The sequence below is a fragment of the Thamnophis sirtalis genome, unplaced genomic scaffold, assembly GCF_051295495.1.
Source record: "Thamnophis sirtalis isolate CommonGarterSnake01/CBP01778 unplaced genomic scaffold, rThaSir2_p1.2 scaffold_2, whole genome shotgun sequence".
NCBI lineage: Eukaryota > Metazoa > Chordata > Lepidosauria > Squamata > Natricidae > Thamnophis > Thamnophis sirtalis.
In genome coordinates this window covers 139,446,132-139,457,866 of record NW_028261382.1, presented here as the reverse complement: position 1 = coordinate 139,457,866, position 11,735 = coordinate 139,446,132, and the positions used below count along the sequence as shown (strand labels likewise).

General features: G+C 40.6%; 1 long non-coding RNA gene across 1 annotated transcript; it reads left to right on the top strand.

Annotated features, from left to right (window-relative positions):
* Positions 1-2,812: 2,812 nt before the first annotated feature.
* Positions 2,813-4,487, top strand: LOC148049202 (uncharacterized). Its single transcript, XR_015695391.1, has 3 exons — positions 2,813-2,942; positions 3,551-3,690; positions 4,123-4,487. It is a non-coding gene; the product is annotated as an uncharacterized LOC148049202 (long non-coding RNA).
* The last annotated feature ends 7,248 nt before the right edge of the window (positions 4,488-11,735 follow it).

The following is an 11,735-nucleotide window of genomic DNA, read 5'->3' as shown; positions in this document are numbered from 1 at the left end:
TTCTATCCTTGGGCTGTCAGACTTTTAAATACAACCACAATCACTGCATGCACATGCCAGCTCTTTTTCTCTATTTCTTTTTTTTTTTCATTTCTGCCATAATTTTGCACCAGTGAGGTTAAAACCAATTTCGTTTTATTTAAGTACAGTGACAATAAAGATTATACTTAGATATGAAGCATGTTTTAACACATTTACAGATATTTCAAGACTGGGTAGGATAATTCATACCTAGAAAACATAAAACAAATTCACTAAAAATTAATAGGGTACAGAAATAGCAGGAAATGAAAATTTAGCTCATATTAATGCAATTGTATGCAATCAGAAATAATTCAGTTGTCTCAGAATAGAGCTATGAAATACCTAGACCAGTAATAATACTTTAAAGGGGGTGGGAATTGTAGTTCAACAGACTCAGACACAACAGAAAGCAAATACAATTTTAAGCTGCTTTAACAGAGATAAAGTTTCTAAATTGCAGGAAGTAGATTTCCTCTTTGATCCTCAATTGTCAAGTAAGCCTTGTTGAGCACATATCATAGAAATTATATAAATAATGACTTCACTTTGTCAAATATAGCGCTCAAGGTGGATTACTGTAAAAGTAAAGATTTCCCTCGCACATATGTGCTAGTTGTCCCCAACTCTAGGGGGCAGTGCTCATCTCCATTTCAAAGCCGAAGAACCAGCACTGTCCAAATACATCTCTGTGGTCATGTGGCCAGCATGACTAAATGTCGAAGGCACATCGAATGCTTCTTTCCAAAGGTGGTTCCTATTTTTCGACTTGTATTTTTACATGCTTTTGAACTGCTAGGTTGGCAGAAGCTGAGACAAGTAACAGGAGCTCACTCCGTTATGTGGCGCTAGGGATTCAAACCACTGAACTGCTGACCTTTTTGATCAACAAGCTCAGTGTATTAGCCACTGAACCACTATATCCCTTCAAGGTGGGTTAACTAATGCTAAATGACAACTTCTGACTTGCCTTCTTACTGCCCCTACTGGAAAAGTCTATTGCTCAGAGCTGGTATTCAACAGGTTCTGACCAGATCTGGAGAACTGATAGTGGAAATTTTGAGTAGTTCGGAGAACCAGTAAATACCACCTCTGATTGGCTCCACCCCCATCTATTCTCTGCCTCCTAGGTCCCAGCTGATCGGGAGGATATGGAGATTTTGCAGTAACCTTGCCCACTCCAGGGGAAATAGAGATTTTACAGTATCCTTCCTCTGCCACACCCACACCAGTAAAACTAAAACCATGAAGTAAATATTTAAACTGCAATGTTTGCATTCAGGAGAAGAGCAAAGTTACTCCTGTAAACAGACCAAATGGTTTTAAAACAAAGGAACCTCTGGAAGTTGTTTTTGCTGATATAATAGGATATATATCAATTAAGGACCAAAACCTGGCTATGTTCCTGAGGTTAATGTCCTGAATGTGCCAAGGGCACAGTTTCCTGGCTATATTGCTAACCAGGTTAAATACCTTGTTCTTATTTATCTTAAATTTGATGTTTTTATTGTTTTAAAATGTTGTTTAAATTTCCAGTTGTAAAAATGGTATATTTTATGAATTATAAGCCACCAGAGTCATTGATTGAAATGGGCAGCCCAAAAAAGATGAACTTATTATATGTATAATATTTATATATTTATTTATTTATCAGCACAAATACAACAAAAAAATGTAACAAAAAGGCAACAGTAAAAATATTGGGTTTCTGCCTGGATGGTCTCTTGTGACGAGCCGAAGGACAGAGAATGGAAACACACACACATACATACATACATACAATTATATATACATATATATACATATAATTATATATACATATATATATATATACATACATATAATTATATATATATAATTATATACATACATACATACATACACACACACACACACATACATATATAAATCAAAATGAAAAAAACAGTTCACGGCCAGAGACATAAATGGACAACAAAAGATAACTTTTCTGGTAAATAAACTTGTTTATTTAGAAAACATTTTCATATCTTTCCCATTGAAAATCCATGAGATTTACAAAAAGATGTCTTTAGGAAAGTTCATGTTTTATATTCTGTTTTCAGAGTTGTAGTGTTAAAGTGCATGGTGATTCTATTTCATACATTTATTACCATATGAATTGAATATCTCATTTCTTTACTTAATAAAATTTATAGTTAAGAAAATTTATATGGCAAATTTTCATCTTGCATAAAAAAATCCATATCAAATAGCTACAGTATTATTTAAAAACCTTTTTTTGTTTTCATAGCCATAACATACAGTAGTGGCTGTGTTTAAATTTTCATGAAATGCAGTTTATTCTTGCATTAATAATCCTAAAACTCTTAGTGATAAAATTAGCACTTTTCAGTTCCAATTCAATAAAAAGTAGAATATCTTTATCTTTAAAAAGTTGTTAGCTGCAATTTTGGTTTATTGAAAAGACAACATCAAATCTTTAGTTATAAATTGGCTTATTTCAATAAACTATTGATGAATTGTCCCATTTCAGATTTAGATTGCTATAGACAGTTGAATTGAAAGCTTAGAATTGCCACATTATGAATCTCCAGAAATTAAGGTGTAAAGAACCCATTCATATACATTGAACATTGTTGTAGTTGAATGAATCCCTCAAATTCAGGTTTTTAAAAAATACATTAAATATTATGCATTTTATTAGAAACCAGTTTTAAAAGTGAGGTATCTAACACTGAGAAAGGTATAATTTCCTTTGTGAATAGAGATAATATTTATTGTACTAATTATTCAATGTATGATGCTAATACATGATCTTTAAATTGTAGAGGCTGAAATACTGCCCTAATTCTGGCTACTTTTCTCCTACCTTTCGCAGCCTGTCATTCCTGTATTTACAAAAAATCTACGAGAAGGATACAGAACACTTGGGAAAATATGTAAGAAAAATTCAACTTGCATCTTACTCATTGTGCTGAAGCATTTTTTATGGAAGAAAGCCACGCTGATTTCAACTGGATTTCTATTTAATTGTGCTTAGACTGTTGATCCTTGATTTAAAATATTCTAATTTTTTTGTTTTCTTATATCCATCTATTTCTCCATCTATTTCTTTCTTGGCCTTGGACTTCAATCAAATTGGCTGATCCTATTATTTTCCTATGTCTTTGTTTCTTTCTCTTTTTATCTGTGATTCTTTTTGTTGTGTTTTCTTTAAATTTCTTCAGGTGTAAAGCTGGCAGATGCAGCTTTACTTTAGCTACAATTTAGTTGCATTTTTGTGTGTTTATACCAATGGAAATTAATAAGACAAAATGGCTAATAATTCTATAAAGAAATAGAACTTTGACATTTGCTCTGCATAATAATAGAGGAATGCATTTTTTATACAATTAAGATATAACTGCATGGATTTCATTTCTTTCCAATCAGGGCACTTTGAATATTGTTCAGCTCATATCATGTTGTTGTTGTTGTTGTTGTTGTTGTTGTTGTTGTTGTTGTTGTTGTTGTTGGAACATGACCATATTTTTTATTTTGCACACAGGGCCATTCAAATGGTTGTATGAACGTACCCAATGGCCAATTGTTCCTATATATGGTGGATTTCCTGTGAAATTTTGCACATACATAGGAGATCCCATTTCTTACGATCCAAATATATCAGCTGAAGAATTAGCTGAAAAGGTAATTTAAGTGAACTGCAGAAACCTCAATTATAACACTCGCCATTATATTGATACTATTTATTCATAAGTCTTTATATAGTATGTCCATGATAAAGAAAGTTTGTGATGGCAGGCATCTAAACCTCTGAAAAAATTACTGAACTGTGTTAATATTTCTGTTCAAAATATCATAGTATACAATACTTTACACTTAATAATATTTACTCTTAATAATTACCTTTGGATTATATGCATTGCTTGTGGAATCACACCATTTAAAAAATAAAGGCAAATATAATTTAAAGTATAAATCCAGTTACAAATGTGATATTATTCATTTCAGCACTTCATTGTTCACAGTGGCATTTAAAAAGTATAATATGAATGTAGTTTACATATTTTCCAGAGAAATAAAATAATATATTTTTCCTTGTTCTTTGCTCTTTTACAGACCAATAATGCAATAAAAGATCTCAGAGATAAATACCAAGAAATACCAGGTAACATACAAAGAGCACTATTGGAATGGTTTGAAAAACTCCCGGAGAAATGATGCCAGTCTGTGAAAATGTAGATCTCCATTTTCCCCACTAAGAAATATATTGTGCTAGTGATTTGAGGTTTTTAGAAAAAAATAGTTCATTTCAGTCACTAAATTTTAATATATGTGTATTAAATATGTACGTGTAATATCTATTTGTTGCTTGTTTGCAATTTTAGATTTGTTGATTTATTGTGTATATTTCATATATAGAAAAGCGATATGGGTTTTGTGATCTGAACTTCTTCAAATAAATATCTTTAGTGGTGACCGACCTTTTTATTGTATTTGCAATCATTTAATAAATATTGTTCTTAAAATGGTACCTAAAATTGGAAAAGAAAATTTGCTCTAACTTCTTATCCCTGAAAAAATAGATTCAGTGGTGCTCAACTTTTTTTAATGGCACAGAAATGTGCAAATTCATATAAGATTTAATTCAAAATTCCCTTATAAGATTCTATTTAGATGTTACTCAGATTTTAAACTAATTCAGAATTTAATTTGATCACATACAATTATAGGCTATAATGAAGAAACATTACAACTCCAGCATCTACTATATATCTAATGATTAATTAGTTAGGGGGGGGGGAAGAGAAAGACTTGGCAGAATGGAGTGAAGGTGGCATCTGCTGCCCACCTACCATCTGCTTGTGGACCATATAGAAATAGGTAGAAGCTCAGATTTGCCCCTGAAGTCATAGTTGGTGGATCACTATAAAACCAGAACAACAATACAATAAAACATACAGGTTTATAGTTTAACAGATTAACAGAGTTGGAAGGCTGCCAAGCACCAAAATTTTGTTCATGTGACCATGGAGGTGTTGCAGTGGCTATAATTTCAGGAACCGAGCCTAAGTTGCATTTGCTCAAGGCCATTGTAACTTCAAACAGCTCCTGAATGAGTAGTCAAATAATAAAATCACAGTTAATCACATACTCTAAGTGAGCTATCCTTGAAGAGCATCTGTAGGTTCAGCATGTGCAAAATCACTGGCACAACATTTAGGTGTGCTCGTCCTAAATTACACCTCCCCCACACATTACACCTCTGCTCAGTGAGCAGCTGGTTACCATTTTGCTTTCAGGTTCAATTGAAGATGCAAATAACCTGTAAAGTTCTTTATGGATAATTTGAGGACCTGCAATTTCTCTGGTTATATCTACCCATCTCTTCAGATCTGGCAGAAAGGATACATTATGAATCCTTTTAGACAAGCCATTTCTCTCACAGCCCATGTCCATTCTCCTCAGACTGGTGCTACTTGCATTTTGAAAGGTTTTAAAGCCAAGAGTTCCTAACCCTTTGCCATAACAGTTCCTTTTAGTGCAATCTTTGTGTACAAATCTCCTTTAAAAATCCAAACACTAAAATGGACACAAGGGAACAATGAAAACAACAAAACCTTGGGTATCATGGATTTATTATGATCATGTTCCTAAAATTTCTTAAATCTTGCTCTGGCTTCTGTCACATCTCACAGTTTAGGAAACACTGCACTAAAGACGTGACTGCATCAACAGGTCTGGGGATCTCGTTATGCTTTAGATTAGAGACTGCCAAATGGGTATATGGATTGATCCCTGTCTTGCAATTGCCTGCTTTTTGTTTCTTGGTTTTAAGATGGATATTTTAATTGAATTTTTTAATGTAGAAGGATAATTGCATTTTTACTACTTTCACTATTTTATTTATGGGTTGTGTTACTTCGTTGTTTTTAATTATGTGATCCGTCCATTCACAAGTGTAAGATGAGCAGCTATATAATCTGAATGAATGAAATAAAATGAATGAATATTAATAGATAATGCATGGCATAGGAATCACTTTTTTCCTTCCTGCATACAACACTCAAATAAATAGTTGGACAATTTCATTTTAAATTTAATTTCATTTTAAATTTAAAGGGATTTAGTGGTGACTTTTTAAAATGATTTATGGCTTGTGCTACTTGGTAGTAGGCTCATTATGTAGGCTGTCCTCTCACAAATGTGAGATTAGCAGCTGTACAAATTGAATGAGTGAATGAATGGTTGAATGAATGAAAATAATAATTAATGCATGATATTGTAGAGATCACTTCTTTCTTTCCTAAATAAAATATTCAGATGAGGAGTTGTTGGCCAATTTCAGGGATTTTAGGATGTGACTCATTGTCTAGATCAGAAGTAGGAAGTATTGTGCTTTGAGATATCTATTGTAAAACTCAATTACTGGTAGTCCTGATTTAATCCACAACTAACTTCATTTTAAAAGCTGTTTTAAGTATAAAAATGGGATGCTGCCATGTTAGAAAAGGCTAGATTTAAATACCTTTTGCATGTATTTTAAGCTGCATTACTTGTTTTATATGGCTTCATCTCTGCCTATTTTATTTATTTCTCTAAGCTTTAATTTGTATCATCAATGTTACCAATTTTTTCCATCTCCAAATATTTTATGAAATTTTAATGGTTTGTATGAAATGTGTTTTTGTGATTTAATTGGTCTGAGTGTTTGTAAATCATCCTGCAATTCTGGTTATTAGTCTATAAACTGTATGTATATATGTATATGATAAAATGTGTGCAGAAGAAAAGTAATTCAACTATTGGTATAACAGTCAGTTTCAGTTTCAGTTTCAGTTTCAGTTTTATTAAACTTGTATGCCACCCTATTCCCAAAGGGACTCGGGGCGGCTAACAAACCAATAGGGAAAGGGGCAATACAAAGAGAACAAACAAGACAAACAACAAAATACAAAAAACAGATTAAAAAACTCCTCAACAGTCACAACAAATTTGAGTGGGGCTGGGAACTCATCAGCCCCAGGCTTGCCGGAATAGCCTGAAGGGTGGTGAGGGTCCGAATCTCTATGGGGAGATCGTTCCAGAGGGCCGGAGCAGACACAGAGAAGGCCCTCCTCCGGGTGGTCGACAGTCGACACTGGCTAGTTGATGGAATCCGGAGGAGGCCTAATCTGTGGGATCTAATTGGTCGAAGGGAGGTAATTGGCAGGAGGTGGTCTCTCAAGTTCCCAGGTCCGATACCATGTAGGGCTTTAAAAGTAACGACTAGCACCTTGAAGTGCGTCCGGAGTCCAATGGGCAGTCAGTACAGCTTGCAGAGGATAGGTGTAACGTGGGTGTAGTGAGGTGCACCCACAATCGCTCGCGCGGCTGCATTCTGGACAAGCTGAAGTCTCCGAATGCTCTTCAAGGGCTGCCCCATGTAGAGTGCATTACAGTAGTCCAGTCTTGAGGTCACAAGGGCGTGAGTGACTGTCCTAAGAGCCTACCGGTTCAGGTAGGGCCGCAATTGGTGCACCAGGCGAACCTGGGCAAATATCCCCCTGGTCACAGCCAACAAATAGTGTTCTAAAGTCAGCTGTGGATCCAGGAGGACGCCCAAATTGGGAACCCTTTCTGAGGTGCGTATAATTTCACCCCCCAGCCTGAGAGTTGGAATACAAGGCCAATTATTGGGAGGGAGAAACACAAGCCACTCGGTCTTGTCGGGATTGAGTGCAAGCTTGTTCACACCCATCCAGACCCTAACAGCCTCCAGGCACTGACACATCATGTCCACCGCTTCACTCAGTTGGCACGGGGCAGACAGATACAGCTGTGTATCGTCCGCATATTGGTGGTATTTTATCCTGTGCTGCCGAATGATCTCACCCAGTGGCTTCACGTAGATTTTAAACAGGAGGGGGGATATGACCGAACCCTGTGGCACCCCATACTTAAGAGGCCTAGGGGTTGATCTCTGCCCTCCAACCAATACCGACTGTGACCTGCCCGAGAGGTAGGAGGAGAACCACCGAAGAATGGTGCCTCCCACTCCCAGCTCCTGCAACCGTCACAGAAGGATACCATGATAGATGGTATCGAAGGCCGCTGAGAGGTCAAGGAGCACTAGGACGGAGGCATGACCCCCGTCCCTGGCTCTCCAGAGATCATCGATCAGCGCGACCAAAGCAGTTTCCATGCTGTAGCCAGGCCTGAATCCAGACTGAAAGGCATCTAGATAATCGGTTTCATCCAAGGACCGCCGGAGTTGAGAGGCCACCACTTTCTCAACAACCTTCCCAACAAAAGGGAGCTTGGAAACTGGACGATAGTTACTTAGGATGGCTAGATCCTTTAGGAGGGGCGGGAAGGACCCCTCCCAAAGAGAGGCAGTAACTATAGTCGGGATCCAGCCCCGTGTCACCTCCCTGCTGTTTGCGACCAGCCAGGAGGGGCACGGGTCCAGCACACAAGTGGAGGCACTCACTGCTCCCATGGCCTTGTCCACTTCCTCAGTGTGACAAGTTGAAAATCAATCCATAAATTCTGATCAAGACCTTCCCCCGGTACCTCAGCTGGCTCTGAGCAATTGGAGTCCAGGTCTGTCCAAAGCTGAGCAACTTTATCCACGAGAAATTGGATGAATTCCTCAGCTCTACCTTGTAAAGGGTTACCCGCATCCCTCCCTTTCAAGAGGGAGCGGGTTATTCTGAACAAGGCAGCTGGGCGCGACTCAGCGGATGCAATCAGAGCAGCAAAATATGCGTTCTTTGATGTCCAAATTGCCAGGAGGTAGGCTCTGATGCAGGCTTTCAACAGTGCTCAGTCTGACTCGGATTTACTGGACTTCCAGCGGCGCTCTAGTCCTCTCTTTTGGCGTTTCATCTCCCGGAGTTCCTCAGTAAACCAAGGGGCCCTCCTGGATCCGCTACCTCGGAGAGGCCGTAAAGGCACAATCCGGTTTAGAGACTCCGCCGCCGCTGAGTTCCAAGCAGCGACCAAGGTCTCCACCTGACTGTGGACGAGAGTATCAGGTATAACACCAAGCGCCGTCTGAAAGCCCAGAGGGTCCATAAGGCATCTGGGGTGGAACCACCTAATTGGTTCCTCCTCCCTACAGTGGGGCATTGGCCTCCGAAAATCAAGCCTCAGTAGGAAGTGGTCCAACCATGACAGGGGCATGATCTCAATACCCCTCAAACCAAGATCACAACTCCACTGCTCCAAGAGAAATACGAGGTCGAGTGTGTGACCCGCTGAGTGAGTCGGGCCCTGAATTACTTGGGTCAAGCTCATGGCTGTCATGGAAGCCATGAACTCCTGTGCTCCATCAGAGTGCTCGCCAAGCGAAGGCAAATTGAAATCCCCCAGCACCAAAAGCCTGGGGAACTCAACTGCCAGCTTGGCTACAGACTCGAGGAGCGAGGGGAGGGCTGTTGTAATGCTGTTGGGAGGCAGGTGCATTAGCAACAAGCCCACTTGACCCTCAAGATCCAACTTCACCAGTAAGGACTCACACCCAACAAACTCCGGAGCAGGGATCCTACAAGGAACTAGAGACCCTCGGATAACAATGGCCACTCCCCACCCCTTTTCTGGGGTCGCGGCTGATGAAGCACCTGAAAACCCTCTGGGCACATCTCAGTGAGGGGGACTCCTCCCTCCGGGCCCAGCCAGGTTTCAGTAATACATGCCAGGTCTGCCCTCTCATCTAAAATTAGGTCCCGGATGAGGGGAACCTTGTGAACTACAGACCTGGCATTTAGCAGCAGCAGCCTGAGACCAGGGCCCTGACTACTCACGCCATCTGGCCTTGGAGTGGAACTAATAGAGCCGGAAAGGGGGATCTCTGTGACGTAGCGAACCCTCCTTACCCGGTAATGGCTAGCCCTAAAGTCCCCGCCATATCTGCCCCTCCCTGTTATGACCGTAATGCTCCAGCTCACTCCTGTGTCCATGGTCCCTCCACCCTTCCCCATGGCCACCGCATTGCCTAGCAGGCCCTTCGACACAGACATCCTAAGGATGGGATTAGGCCTAGGCCCCCCTGACACTTCTGCAGAGCACTCAGTGCAGGAGGTACCTGGCTGTGGTCTCAGCCTTCTCAAACATACACAACCATACTACCAGACAATCCCCACAAACAATTTAAAACAAAATAACAACAGTATAATAATTAAAGTGGGTACATTCAATCAACCACAATCATACCACAACACTCTCCATACAAATTAAAAATTTAAAAACTGTGCACTAGTGTCAAATGCAATTTGCTCACAATTGTCCTGATATGGAAGAGGAAGTTAATATCCCGATCCTCTCCCACAAGGGGAACAGGGTTTAAAAGGCTCTCTCCTCTCCTGTAGACCTGAAGAGTATAACAGAAAGGTCCAAAGTCCGGGGTGGCTGAGGCGGATCGAAAAAGGGAGGGGGGAGTTGAAAAAACGTTAAGTCCCCACCCGTGTTTCTGCCATCTTCCATCGCTCCTTCCACTAAACAGATACACCAAGGAGCAAACTGTAGGTATCGCCGACATGCCGAAGGACCCCCACACTCACTGCAGGTGCCCCCACCCATCCAAAGTCCAAACTGCCGTAGTAAGATGAATTGAGTAGGCGCTATGCAAGATGGTACTCCAGAGGCAGCAGTGGGTGGCAATGGTCGTAGAAATGGGGCTGAAAGGGCAAGTCTAGGAGCCCAGAGGCTGCAGTTGGGAAAGGCCAGATGTTCAGAGGCCGAGGTTAGAGAAAGCCTGGTGTTAGATGGAAGAAGCAGGGGGAGGCCCCACAGCAGCGAGGGCAGGCAAAGCAGAAGCTGCGCTAACAAGCAGGTCGAATCAAGTGGGTAGCAAAGGAGGGAAGAGGCAGCGCCCACAAGAAGCTTGACAAGAAGCTCAAGCCAAGTAGGGAGGGGTGGGCGTCCAGAAGGGCCGTGGCGGCGGCAAACAGAGCCAGCCGCCCGATCCGCACAGCACCGGCATGAGCACAAGCTGACCGCCTCCTCTCTGGGGCGATGGCAATCAAGTATAGCCCCCAAGGGTTCACCAAGTCGGGAGGACGGAGTTGGAAGTCGCCGGGGCCGCCGAAAATCGCCGAAAAATGCCACCGTCATCAGCGTGCCGTCGCCATCTTCACCGTCAGACAACCCAGGTCACGCGAAAGCCAGAGGCTGCATGGACCGGGGCAGCCTGATAGTGGCGACTCCCCCAGATGTCTGCCTTCTTGGGTCCCCTGAATTGCAGTCATCCCCAGGGAACCTATTCCGCATGGTTACGAGGTTGGTTTTATGAGGTTTCCAGCGTTTTTTGCCTAGTTAAATCGGAGTGAAAAAGCCTGATAGCCATTCTGATCTTGCACATGCGCAATCTGGCTGTCACATATGCAGTCATGTTTTGCTAATTCTGTCAATGCCTGAAGACTTAAATATATTCATAGACAAAGATACTCATGAAAGCTTAGACCCTAGTAGATTTAGGAGACTATAATTTCACACTGCTTCAGGACATTGTTTTAACTCAGCTTTCCTTACTTTGCTTCTCATTGGATATGCTGTGTTTCAAATCTTAGGAATTCTACTCAATAGTTCAAATTGTCACTGTTGGCCAATACATTCTCAGCGCACAAACCTGAATAAGACTATTCTACCTTGATGGATCATAATAGTTGAAAGTAAGTTAAAAGATTAGCTGATCAATTTAAGATTTATTTAGAAGAGTATTTCTTAAACTTTTGTTTCTCCCAGGAACC